Genomic DNA, 9,821 nt, shown 5'->3' on the forward strand with positions numbered 1-9,821 from the left:
GCACACGGTGTTGGGCAGAGCTGTTGGGGACTGCGGCTTCACTAGTCCATCCTCCCACCAACAAATCTCACCTCGGTTATAGTGTGGAAAATAGTTGGATTCTGACATTCAAGTTCAAGTCACTCTGAGTCATGACACCTCATCCTACCATCTTCTTCATGCACCTCTCAATCTAAGGATCCCAAAGCCATTATAATTCAAGATGAGGATACAGTACATCCATGGGATTAGTTCATCTACTCCTGAAATATATCCTGTTTATGAAGAAAGAAGGAGGCTGTCTTCAGTAGATAGTGCAATTCCTCAGATCTTAAGAGAGGATGCTGTGAGACAGTGTCTGACTGGAACTGCATACATAGTTCAGGGAAGAGCATGCCATTATTTACACCTGAAATCTGACAAGATGCTGTTGCTAACATGACTGTCCTTTTGAACCGGCCTTTCTGATTGTCACTTTGTGTCTCTTTGTCAAAGCAGAGTGGAATTTGGAAGGAGTCATCAGTAGCAGACAAACTAAAAAATCTACTTTCCTGTAGATTATGTTTAGGCATGTGGTTATGGTCAGGAAATGAGGGTGACAGTGGATAGATACTATGGCTAGCACTTCATTTTTGCTTCTCAAGAGGAGGCCTAGCCATTATTAACTGCACCAAACCTCCCTTTCTTCTAGAAATGCTCTTGTTCTAAATTGGTGACATTACTCATGCCAACACTCCTAACCCTAACCGGCTAAGGAGTCTTAAAGTCTTTATGTCATCAGCTAGCTATGTCATGCAAAATAAATCCTCACATGTCTTCACAGAAAGCAGATAACTCTGTTCCAAGTCTGCTGGCCACCCCTTCTTTAGAGACTATGAATTCTAGCTCCACTTGGGCACCTCCACATCTGCCTACTCACTACACCTGACTTGACGCAGTTTCAGCATTGGCCAGGGTCAATAGGGTAATGGGCATTTACATGACTAAGGCGTACCAGAAGGAGTCCAGCTCCATTTGCAGTTCGACAAAATATAATGCAGTAATATAATGCACTGCACATGTGAATGTCTCCTGTCCTGTTTCTCTGAAGGCCATTGGAGCCTGCACATTACAACAGCAAGAGCTTCGTTTTACTTACAGCAGCTTTACAAATGGCAACACACAGGTCGTTCTGACAGTGCAGATGATTTCACCAGCTACTGTCTTACACTAGAAGCGCTGACATATATAGCATATGTTCTGGTTACATTGAAAAATCTTTAATTCAGCAACTTATACCTAGATCCTTGACTTATTTTTATATCCTCACAAAGTATAATAAACAACATGAACACACCAAGAAAAACTCTTTCATATACCCTCCTAGGCATAATGCACTCAGAGTGCTTTGAGCAGGTCTCTGCCATCTTAGTGACCCTGAAATGCAGAATAGCTAGTGGGATGTAAAGAATGTCTTGATTAGGAAGAGATTATATATATTTGCAAACCTTCTAGGTCCCTTTCTCTCTCCATCCTCCAATGGCTATCCTTGTAAAAGCAGTGTCTTCTATGAATTTCCTGGAATAACAGCTCCCTTTTGAGGGTCAACACCATCCTAAGAGATTCCAATACTATTGATCACACTATTCCCTAGGAGGATAATGTGCAGCTTCCTGTTACCACCATTGTAGGGATATTTTTGTTAAGCTGTTTTCCTTTTTCTCACTTAGGTCATCCTCAACTCTTGGTGCTGTTCAGTTTCTTCACTTGTTTCAAGAATTTTTTATTCAGGGACATTGGGTCCCTCCCCCTTATCTGTCTCTCAGCAGCTATCTGCTGCCTGGACTCTGCCCAAAATCCTGCAGGTGACAGATGATGGCCCATTGACACAGCTCCGCTTCCTCTCTTTCCCAGTGCCATCTCCACTCCAATCCTCTGACATAGGTGTCTGCCCTTATAGTCCCGTTTGGTTTCTAAACTCTAATGAGGGGCCTCAGACGCACCGTGCAGAGACAGCATGTCCCAGTGCTTACTGCAGTCCACTTACCGACTTCTGCTGCCAGCATCCACTGCACTGCCTCATTCACACATTTTTCTTGCCGTCTATCAGCCCAACTTGGTTGTCCTTGGGTATCCTTCCAACCTCGAGTATCCAGAGAAGGTGGCTTATTGCCTGGTGCCAAAGTTCAGTAGCTTGAGCCAAAGTTACGGCTTTGTGAATGTAATAGAAAAAAGAGAGATGCAGACACCATGAGCACTCTTGGATGCCGTGCACCCCCCTCCCCCCAATCCCAGGCTCTGTGGGGAGGCACATGGGAGCAGCTTTGTTCCTATTTTAAGTACAGACCAAAGTAGCCAAGAGCCATTTTGTCTCCCCTGTGCAGCCTGGCAGGATTTGTGTTACAGACCTCAAAGGACTGCTACTGAGTGTGCTGTTCCAGGGGATTACAGACAGGAAAGGTGTCCCTGGATCTCTGTCCTTCTTGAAAGGACTTCTAAAGTATACGACCTGTGGCTAATATTAGACACTGCAACTTCAGCAAGCAATCCAATGCCCTTTCTGTACTTCTTGGCTCTGCCCACTCCTGCTGCAATCTCAGCCTGCTGCACCATTTCCAGGGTGAATGTCAGGACCCCAGGACTCGTGTCACTGGGCACTTGGTCCCTTGTTGAGGTCCCTGCTCCTTCAGCCTCCTGCTCCACACACCTTGAAGAGAGGGAAGTGTCCCGAGAAAGCCCAGAAGAGTGTCAGAGCACCCCCCCGTCCCCTAGCACAGCCTGTGCAGCAAACCTCAGGGTGATAGACTGAATAGGTGATTTTATTTTAAACAAAACTGATTTCATTCACTGGTTCTTTGATACTCACATATAAGTACTGCAATGGATGCGTGCAAGTGGTTCGGCCAGGGTCACTTGCAATAACACTGAGTATAGGCAACACATCTCTCAGTTCTTTATGGCCATGTGCTGTATTTTGCATACACCTTTCACACCCATGATGAGGCTCTTCCTCCAGAGAGCACTAGGGCTTTCACCAGGCTTTGCCATGACCCAGGTGGGACCTTGCTGTCCTCCAGAGAGCCCCTGGGCTTTTGCTGGGCTTTGCCAGGGCCTGGACAGTGCCCTGCTACCTCCCAGAGACCCTCGGGACTTCCACCAGGCTTTGCCGAAGCCCTGGCAGGGCTGTGCTGCCCTCCAGAGTACCCCAGGGCCTTTGCTGGGGATTGCCAGGGCTGTCAAAGTGTAGTCTGGGTAATTTATATAGTTTAGCATTAAGAGTATTTTATGTGGAAATGCTTCTGAATAGTTGTACAATATGAATTTGCCATCTGATTTTAGCTAAAATGTAGACTAAGTAAAGCCATATGTTGGTTAATGCCTAGGTCATAGTGGCACTGCTTAATTTAGGATGACTATTAATCAGTAGCTTCATTGTGTAGGCCTGGTTACTTTGTATAAACAATGCATGCTTTGCTAACAACTATACCCTTGAAGAGGAACTAAAGACTGAAAAAAAGGAAACATCCTGCTCCAGAAGGTGCCAAAAGCCAGATGATTGCCAAAGAAGCATGAACTGGGGGAAAGGTAAAGGCAGCAGGGGGAGATTGCGACCACCAACTCAATTCAAGACTGGAAAGACTTGCCCCCCCTCAGCTGCAAGGAGCATGCTTGCTAATTTACATAGCAAGTGAGGCTAATTTAAATATAACTAACCAATAATAGATGAGATGGTGACTACTAAGCAATGAATGTAAATTTAGGTGGGTTTTTACTAATCATGTAGCAGGATAAATACGTTGTAGTTCTTTGGTGTGGTGTGCTAGCTTTGTGGAATCATCGCCTAGCGCCCATCTTTGCGCAAACATGAAATAAGTAAGTATCTCAACTCTGTGTGTAAGATTGGCTTATTGCACACTGGGTATCGAACCCTGCTTGTGGGACAACAAAAGGGTCATGCCACTCTCCAGAGTGTTCCAGGGCTTTTGCCAGGCTTTGCAGGGGCCCGTGCAGAGTTCTGCTACCCTCCAAGGGTAGGCTGCCGGACCTTCAGCAGGCTTTGCCATGGCCTGGGTGGGGCCCTGCTGCCTTCCAGAGAGACCCAGGACCTGAATATACTAGAATATTTCAGTTGGAAGGGACATATAATGATCACGTAGTCCAACTCCCTGACCACTTCAGGGCTGACCAAAGGTTAAAGCTTGTTATTAAGGGAATTGTCCAAATGCCTCTCAAACACTGACAGGCATGGGGCATCGACCACCTCTCAAGGAAGCCTGTTTTGGTGTTTGACCACCCTCTCAGTAAAGAAATGCTCCCTAATGTCAAGTCTGAACCTCCCTGGATGCAGCTTTCAACCATTCCCAGGCATCCTATCACTGCATCCCAGGGAGAAGAGACCAGCACCTCCCTCTCCATGTCCCCTTCTCAGGAAGCCGCAGAGAGCAACGAGGCTGCCCCTCAGCTTTCTTTTCTCCAAATGAGACAAACACAGGATGCTCAGCTGCTCCTCTGCAGACATGCCTTCCAGCCCTTCACCAGCTTTGTTGCTCTCCTCTGGATGCCTTCAAGTACCTTCACACCCTTTTTAAATTGTGGGGCCCAATTTACGGGATTGCATTCCCATACTGTATTCCCCCGCAGTACAGGAATGCAGTTAGTACAGGTATAGCTAATTGTTTCAGGATGTGCAATGTCAGCATTCATTCGCCTTGCGTGGCCCTTTGCAGAGAGGAAAGCATGGTCTTAAAATGCACTGGCTACCAGTTAGTTTTCAAGCGCAACTCAAAGCATAGGGTTTAGTTCATAAATTCCGTGTTGTTTGAAATCCTTGCTACTTAAAGACTGGGGGCACTCATAGCAAGGGAATTTGTATCTAGCCTCGCTCTGCCTGCTGATCTATCAGATCCACATTTGGACACATGCAAGGGCCTGTCTCATCACACTGAGCCTTCATGAAAATTTTGGGATTCTTTAACTGGATAGACATACCTCAAGCTTCAGATTTTGAGCCCAACCCAAAGGACTGAATAACCTGTCTCTGGCCACTTGGCTAACTGCAGTATTGCACATCCCCAGGCTTCTCAAGCTGTTCCCCAGCAGTCTCCTTCTGGCCACTCCACTATAGGCCACTGTATGGTCTCTGGGAACCATATTCTGGATCCACTCTGGCATCTGCCATCAATGAGGATACAGAGATGCTCTCCCAGCACACTGTGCTCCTCTCACCTATTCTGCTCTCTCTGCATTGTCCTTTTCTTATCTCCAGCCACTGGTTTTGACCTTCAGTCAGATCTCCACTGCTTGTAAAATTCCCCCTTGTCCTGGTTTCTGCTGGGATAGAGTTAATTTTCTTCCTAATAGCTGGTATAATGTTGTATTTTGGATTTAGTATGAGAACAATGTTGATAACACACTGATGGTTTTAGTTGTTGCTAAGTAGTGTTTATACTAAGTCAAGGATATTTCAGCTTCTCATGCCCTGCCAGCAAGAAGGCTGGAGGGGCACAAGAAGTTGGGAGGGGACATAGCCAGAACAGCTGACTCAAACTGGCCAAAGGGATATTCCATACCATATGATGTCATGTCCAGTATATAAACTGGGGGGGGTTTGACGGGAGGGGTGGATTGCTGCTTGGGGATTGGCTGAGCGTTGTTCAGTGGGTGGTGAGCAATTGCATTGTGCATCACTTGTCTTTCTTGGGTTATATTTCACTCTGTGTTATTTTCCTTTTCATTATATTATTATTATTTCATATTTCATTTCAGTTATTAAACTGTTCTTATCTCAACCCATGGGTTTTACTTGTTTTCAATTCTCCTCCCCATCCCACCGGAGGTGGGAGAGGAGTGAGTGAGTGGCTGTGTGATGCTTAGCTGCTTGCTGGGGTTAAACCACAACATTCCATTTCAAGGAAGTCAACAAGATGACCACGTCCTCCAGATCCTTGTTGCTGATGGGAACTCTGGTCTGGCAACCAATATAGAAAATGGCAGTGTCATCACAAAACGCCAAGGCTTGCCCCAGATGTAGGCAGGATGAGTTTCGTTTTTGTTCCTGATGCTTCTGCAGGGAAGCACAGCACAGAGAAAACCTGGTGAGGTTTACTTGGGTTCATCAAGCATTAACAACTTTACTGGGCTTTTGCTGTCTTCTGCAAACCTCTTGACTGTTAACATGCCAAACTTCCAAGCCCCCTGGGTTTCCAGAAGGCTTATTTTGGCCTGGACTAGAGTATTGGTGAACACCTGCACTGCCGAACCCTTGTAGACCTGAGCGCATTCCTCATAGCTCTGTAACACTGTACCCTGTGGGAAGTGAGGCTCAGGGTGAGCTGTGCTGCACAGGTATGTGCTGAAAGGCAGCACACTGGGAATATATATATGGGGCTGGTGGGGGAAAGGTCGAGTATCGACACTGGGAAACATGATGCCAGTTCAGTGTCTACAACAGGATCAGGGCAGCCTCAGTACTGAGCAGCAACTCTCTTTGGAGACTGTGAAGCAACAGGCACCTTCACTCCTGTGGTGGGTTGACCCTGGCTGGACACCAGGTGCCCACCAAAGCCACTGTACCACTCCCTCCCTCAACTGGACAGGGGAGAGAAGATAAAACAAAGGGCTCATGGGTTGAGATGAGGATAGGGAGACATCACCCAACCAATTACCGTCACGGGCAAAACAGACTTGACTTGGGGAAAATTAACTTAATTTATTGCAAATCAACCAGAGTAGGGTAATGAGAAATAAAACCAAATCTCAAAACATGTTGTCTCCACCCCTCCCTTCTTCCCAGGCACAGCTTCACTCCTGGATTCTCTACCTATCCCCCCCCCAAGCAGCACAGGGGGACGGGGAATGGGGGTTACAAACGGTTCATCACACATTGTCTCTGCCACTTCACCCTCTTCAGGGGCAGGACTTACCACACTCTTCCCCTGCTGCAGCCTGGGGTCCCTCCCATGGGAGACAGTCCTCCACGAACTTCTCCAACGTGGGTCCTTCCCACGGGCTGTAGTTCTTCATAAACTGTTCCAGCATGGGTCCCTTCCACGGCGCGCAGTCCTTCAGGAGCACACTGCTCCAGCGTGGGTCCCCCACAGGGTCACAAGTCCTGCCAGAATACTTGCTCTGTGGGCTCCTCTCTCCACAGATCCGCAGGTCCTGCCAGGAGCCTGCTCCAGCATGGGCTTCCCACAGGGTCACAGCCTCCTTTGGGCATCCACCTGCTCCAGCGTGGAGTCCTTCCAGGGCTGCAGGTGGATATCTGCTCCACCGTGGACCTCCATGGGCTGCAGGGGGACAGCCTGCCTCACCATGGTCTTCACCAGGGGCTGCAGGGGAATCTCTGCTCCGGCGCCTGGAGCATCTCCTCCCCCTCCTTCTTCACTGACCTGGGGGTCTGCAGGGTTTTTTCTCTTACATGTTCTCACTCCTCTCTCCAGCTGCAGTTTCTGTGCCCGCTGCAACTTTTTTTTCCTTCTTAAATATGTTATCACAGAGGTGCTACCACTGTCACTGATTGGCTCAGCCTTGGCTGGCGGCGGGTTCATCTTAGAGCCGGCTGGTATTGGCTCTGTTGGACACAGGGGAAGCTTCCAGCAGCTTCTCACAGAAGCCACCCCTGTAACACCCCTCCACTACCAAAACCTCGCCACACAAACCCAATACACTCCCGCAACCTGCTCTAGACGGCATCCCACTTCTCACATCCTTGTTCCCCCTTTCCCCTCCAGCTTTCCACAGACTGTGGGAGTTGTCCTCTGAGGGTAAGACTGGAGAAAGTGCCCCTTGCTCAACCACCACCACTTCCTCCACTGAAACCACCCTGGGTTTCCACTCAAGGACATGTGGCAATGGCAGCAGTTCACTCCCGTTCTCCTCCCTACATACCCCCTTGATGACTTGAATGAAATCTGCTCCCGGCATCTTCCTTGTGCCCAGACCAGCCTCCCTGAAGAAGTCGACCATGGGCCACACTTCTGTTTGTGCAGGAGGTTATGCAGTGTGACGAGATCCTAGGGGTATAGTGCACAAAGAAGGGACGTGCTACCCTTCCTCCAGGGCTGGCGGCTCTCTGGTGGTAAGCAGTGAAAAAGGTTAGAAAACACTCTGAGAGCACCCTTACCCAGAGTCACCATGCCAGGAGGTGTGACACCATCTGAGGTAAAGCAGCATAACTCTACTGATCTGTTCTTCTCTCTCTAGTCTTCCCTTTCAAGGGTTTCCCTCAGCAGGGTTTGCTCCTGAATTCTTGCAGACGCAAACAGAAACCCGTCTGTTATGGCCAATGAACTAACTCACCCATGAACTATTTTTCAGAAAGTGCTACAGTCACTTGTCTGACGTAAACAATGCCCAAACAGAGTTTCTAATGTGCCTCTTGAGCAGAGGGATGCAAACAAGCAATTGCTATAGGCTCAGAGTAACTCACATCAGTTAAGAACCTGCAACTGAATGTGAAAATGAGCACAAAGAAAGGGGTCTTTTCAGAATCACTGTCTCTTTCTTTTTCATGTCCATATTTTCCTCACCACAGGGAGGAAACACAGGCTCTGCAGCCCCTGCAGTCAAATACGGTTCTGTGGGACAGGCAGGAGGAGAAAGTAGAGAGATCTGAACAGGGAATTTCCAGATCTGTGAAGAATCAAGTCAGAACAGTTGCAAAGCATAGCATCAATTTACAGAAGTTTAAACCTGATGGAGCTGAGTAGTAGAAGTATTACAGAGAGCTAGAGGGGAGCACTGCAGTCAAAAGGTAAGCAACCCAGTCAGCTCTAACCCCACATTTTCACCTGAGTGCCTTAAACAAAACAGCCTTGGGATCCCAATTGCTCACTTCATCCTGGAATAGGCCTGGAATAGGAATTTTTTCCTGTCTGTCCTGTACCTCATTGCTTTTTAAATTTTCTTTCCATGACCACTTTTATCAACAGGTCTATCCTTAGTTTTTAATTCTTTCCTGCCTGTCATTTAATGCGTCACTTTTGACTTTTCCTTCTATGTCTGCTTTTATCCAGTTCACTGTCTTTACTTTTTATTATTTCTTGCATTTCCTTAGTGCCCTCACTTTTCAAATCTTCTGTCTATGTCTTCGTTTATTTAGTTTGCTGTCCCTATTTTTAATTTTTTTTCTCTCTTAATCACATGGTATGGAATATCCCTTTGGCCAATTTTGGTCAATTTTGGTCAGCTGTCTCAGCTGTGTCCCCTCCCAACTTCTTGTGCCCCTCCAGCCTTCTTGCTGGCTGGGCACGAGAAGCTAAAAAATCCTTGACTTAGTATAAACACTACTTAGCAACAACTGGAAGTGTCAGTGTGTTATCAACATTCTTCTCATACTAAATGCAAAAGATAACACTACACCAGCTACTAGAAAGAAAATTAACTCTATCCCAGCTGAAACCAGGACACTGTGCCTCTATTTGTTCCCTGGCCCCCTGGTGACACGTTTGCTTGGTTCAGATCCCCTGTGGATTTAATCACCACGTCCCCAATCCTTTTTCTGTCTCTATGGCTCCCTCAGGACATTCTCCCAGTCACGATGCCTCCCGAGACCTTCCTTGTGCTCCACACCCATCTTGTAGCACTTTAGGTGGGGTCATCTTTGAGCTACAGAACACTCATTTCTTCCTCTACGCTATCTAGGATTCCTGTGTTCAGTCTCTGGTCACCCAAGACCATCTGTACTCTGCTCAGATGATCACCCGAGTTCCTCCCCTCCTTGTTGTCCCCAAGCCTTCTTTTGTCCATCAGCCCTGTTCAACATGCCTCTCCTCGCAGTCATGATGCCTCCCAAGACTTCCTCGATCTCCACAGCACCTTGTAGCACTTTATCTCCCTTTCTATCTCTTGTTCCGTCACAA

The sequence above is a fragment of the Harpia harpyja genome, chromosome 11 (assembly GCF_026419915.1).
Source record: "Harpia harpyja isolate bHarHar1 chromosome 11, bHarHar1 primary haplotype, whole genome shotgun sequence".
NCBI lineage: Eukaryota > Metazoa > Chordata > Aves > Accipitriformes > Accipitridae > Harpia > Harpia harpyja.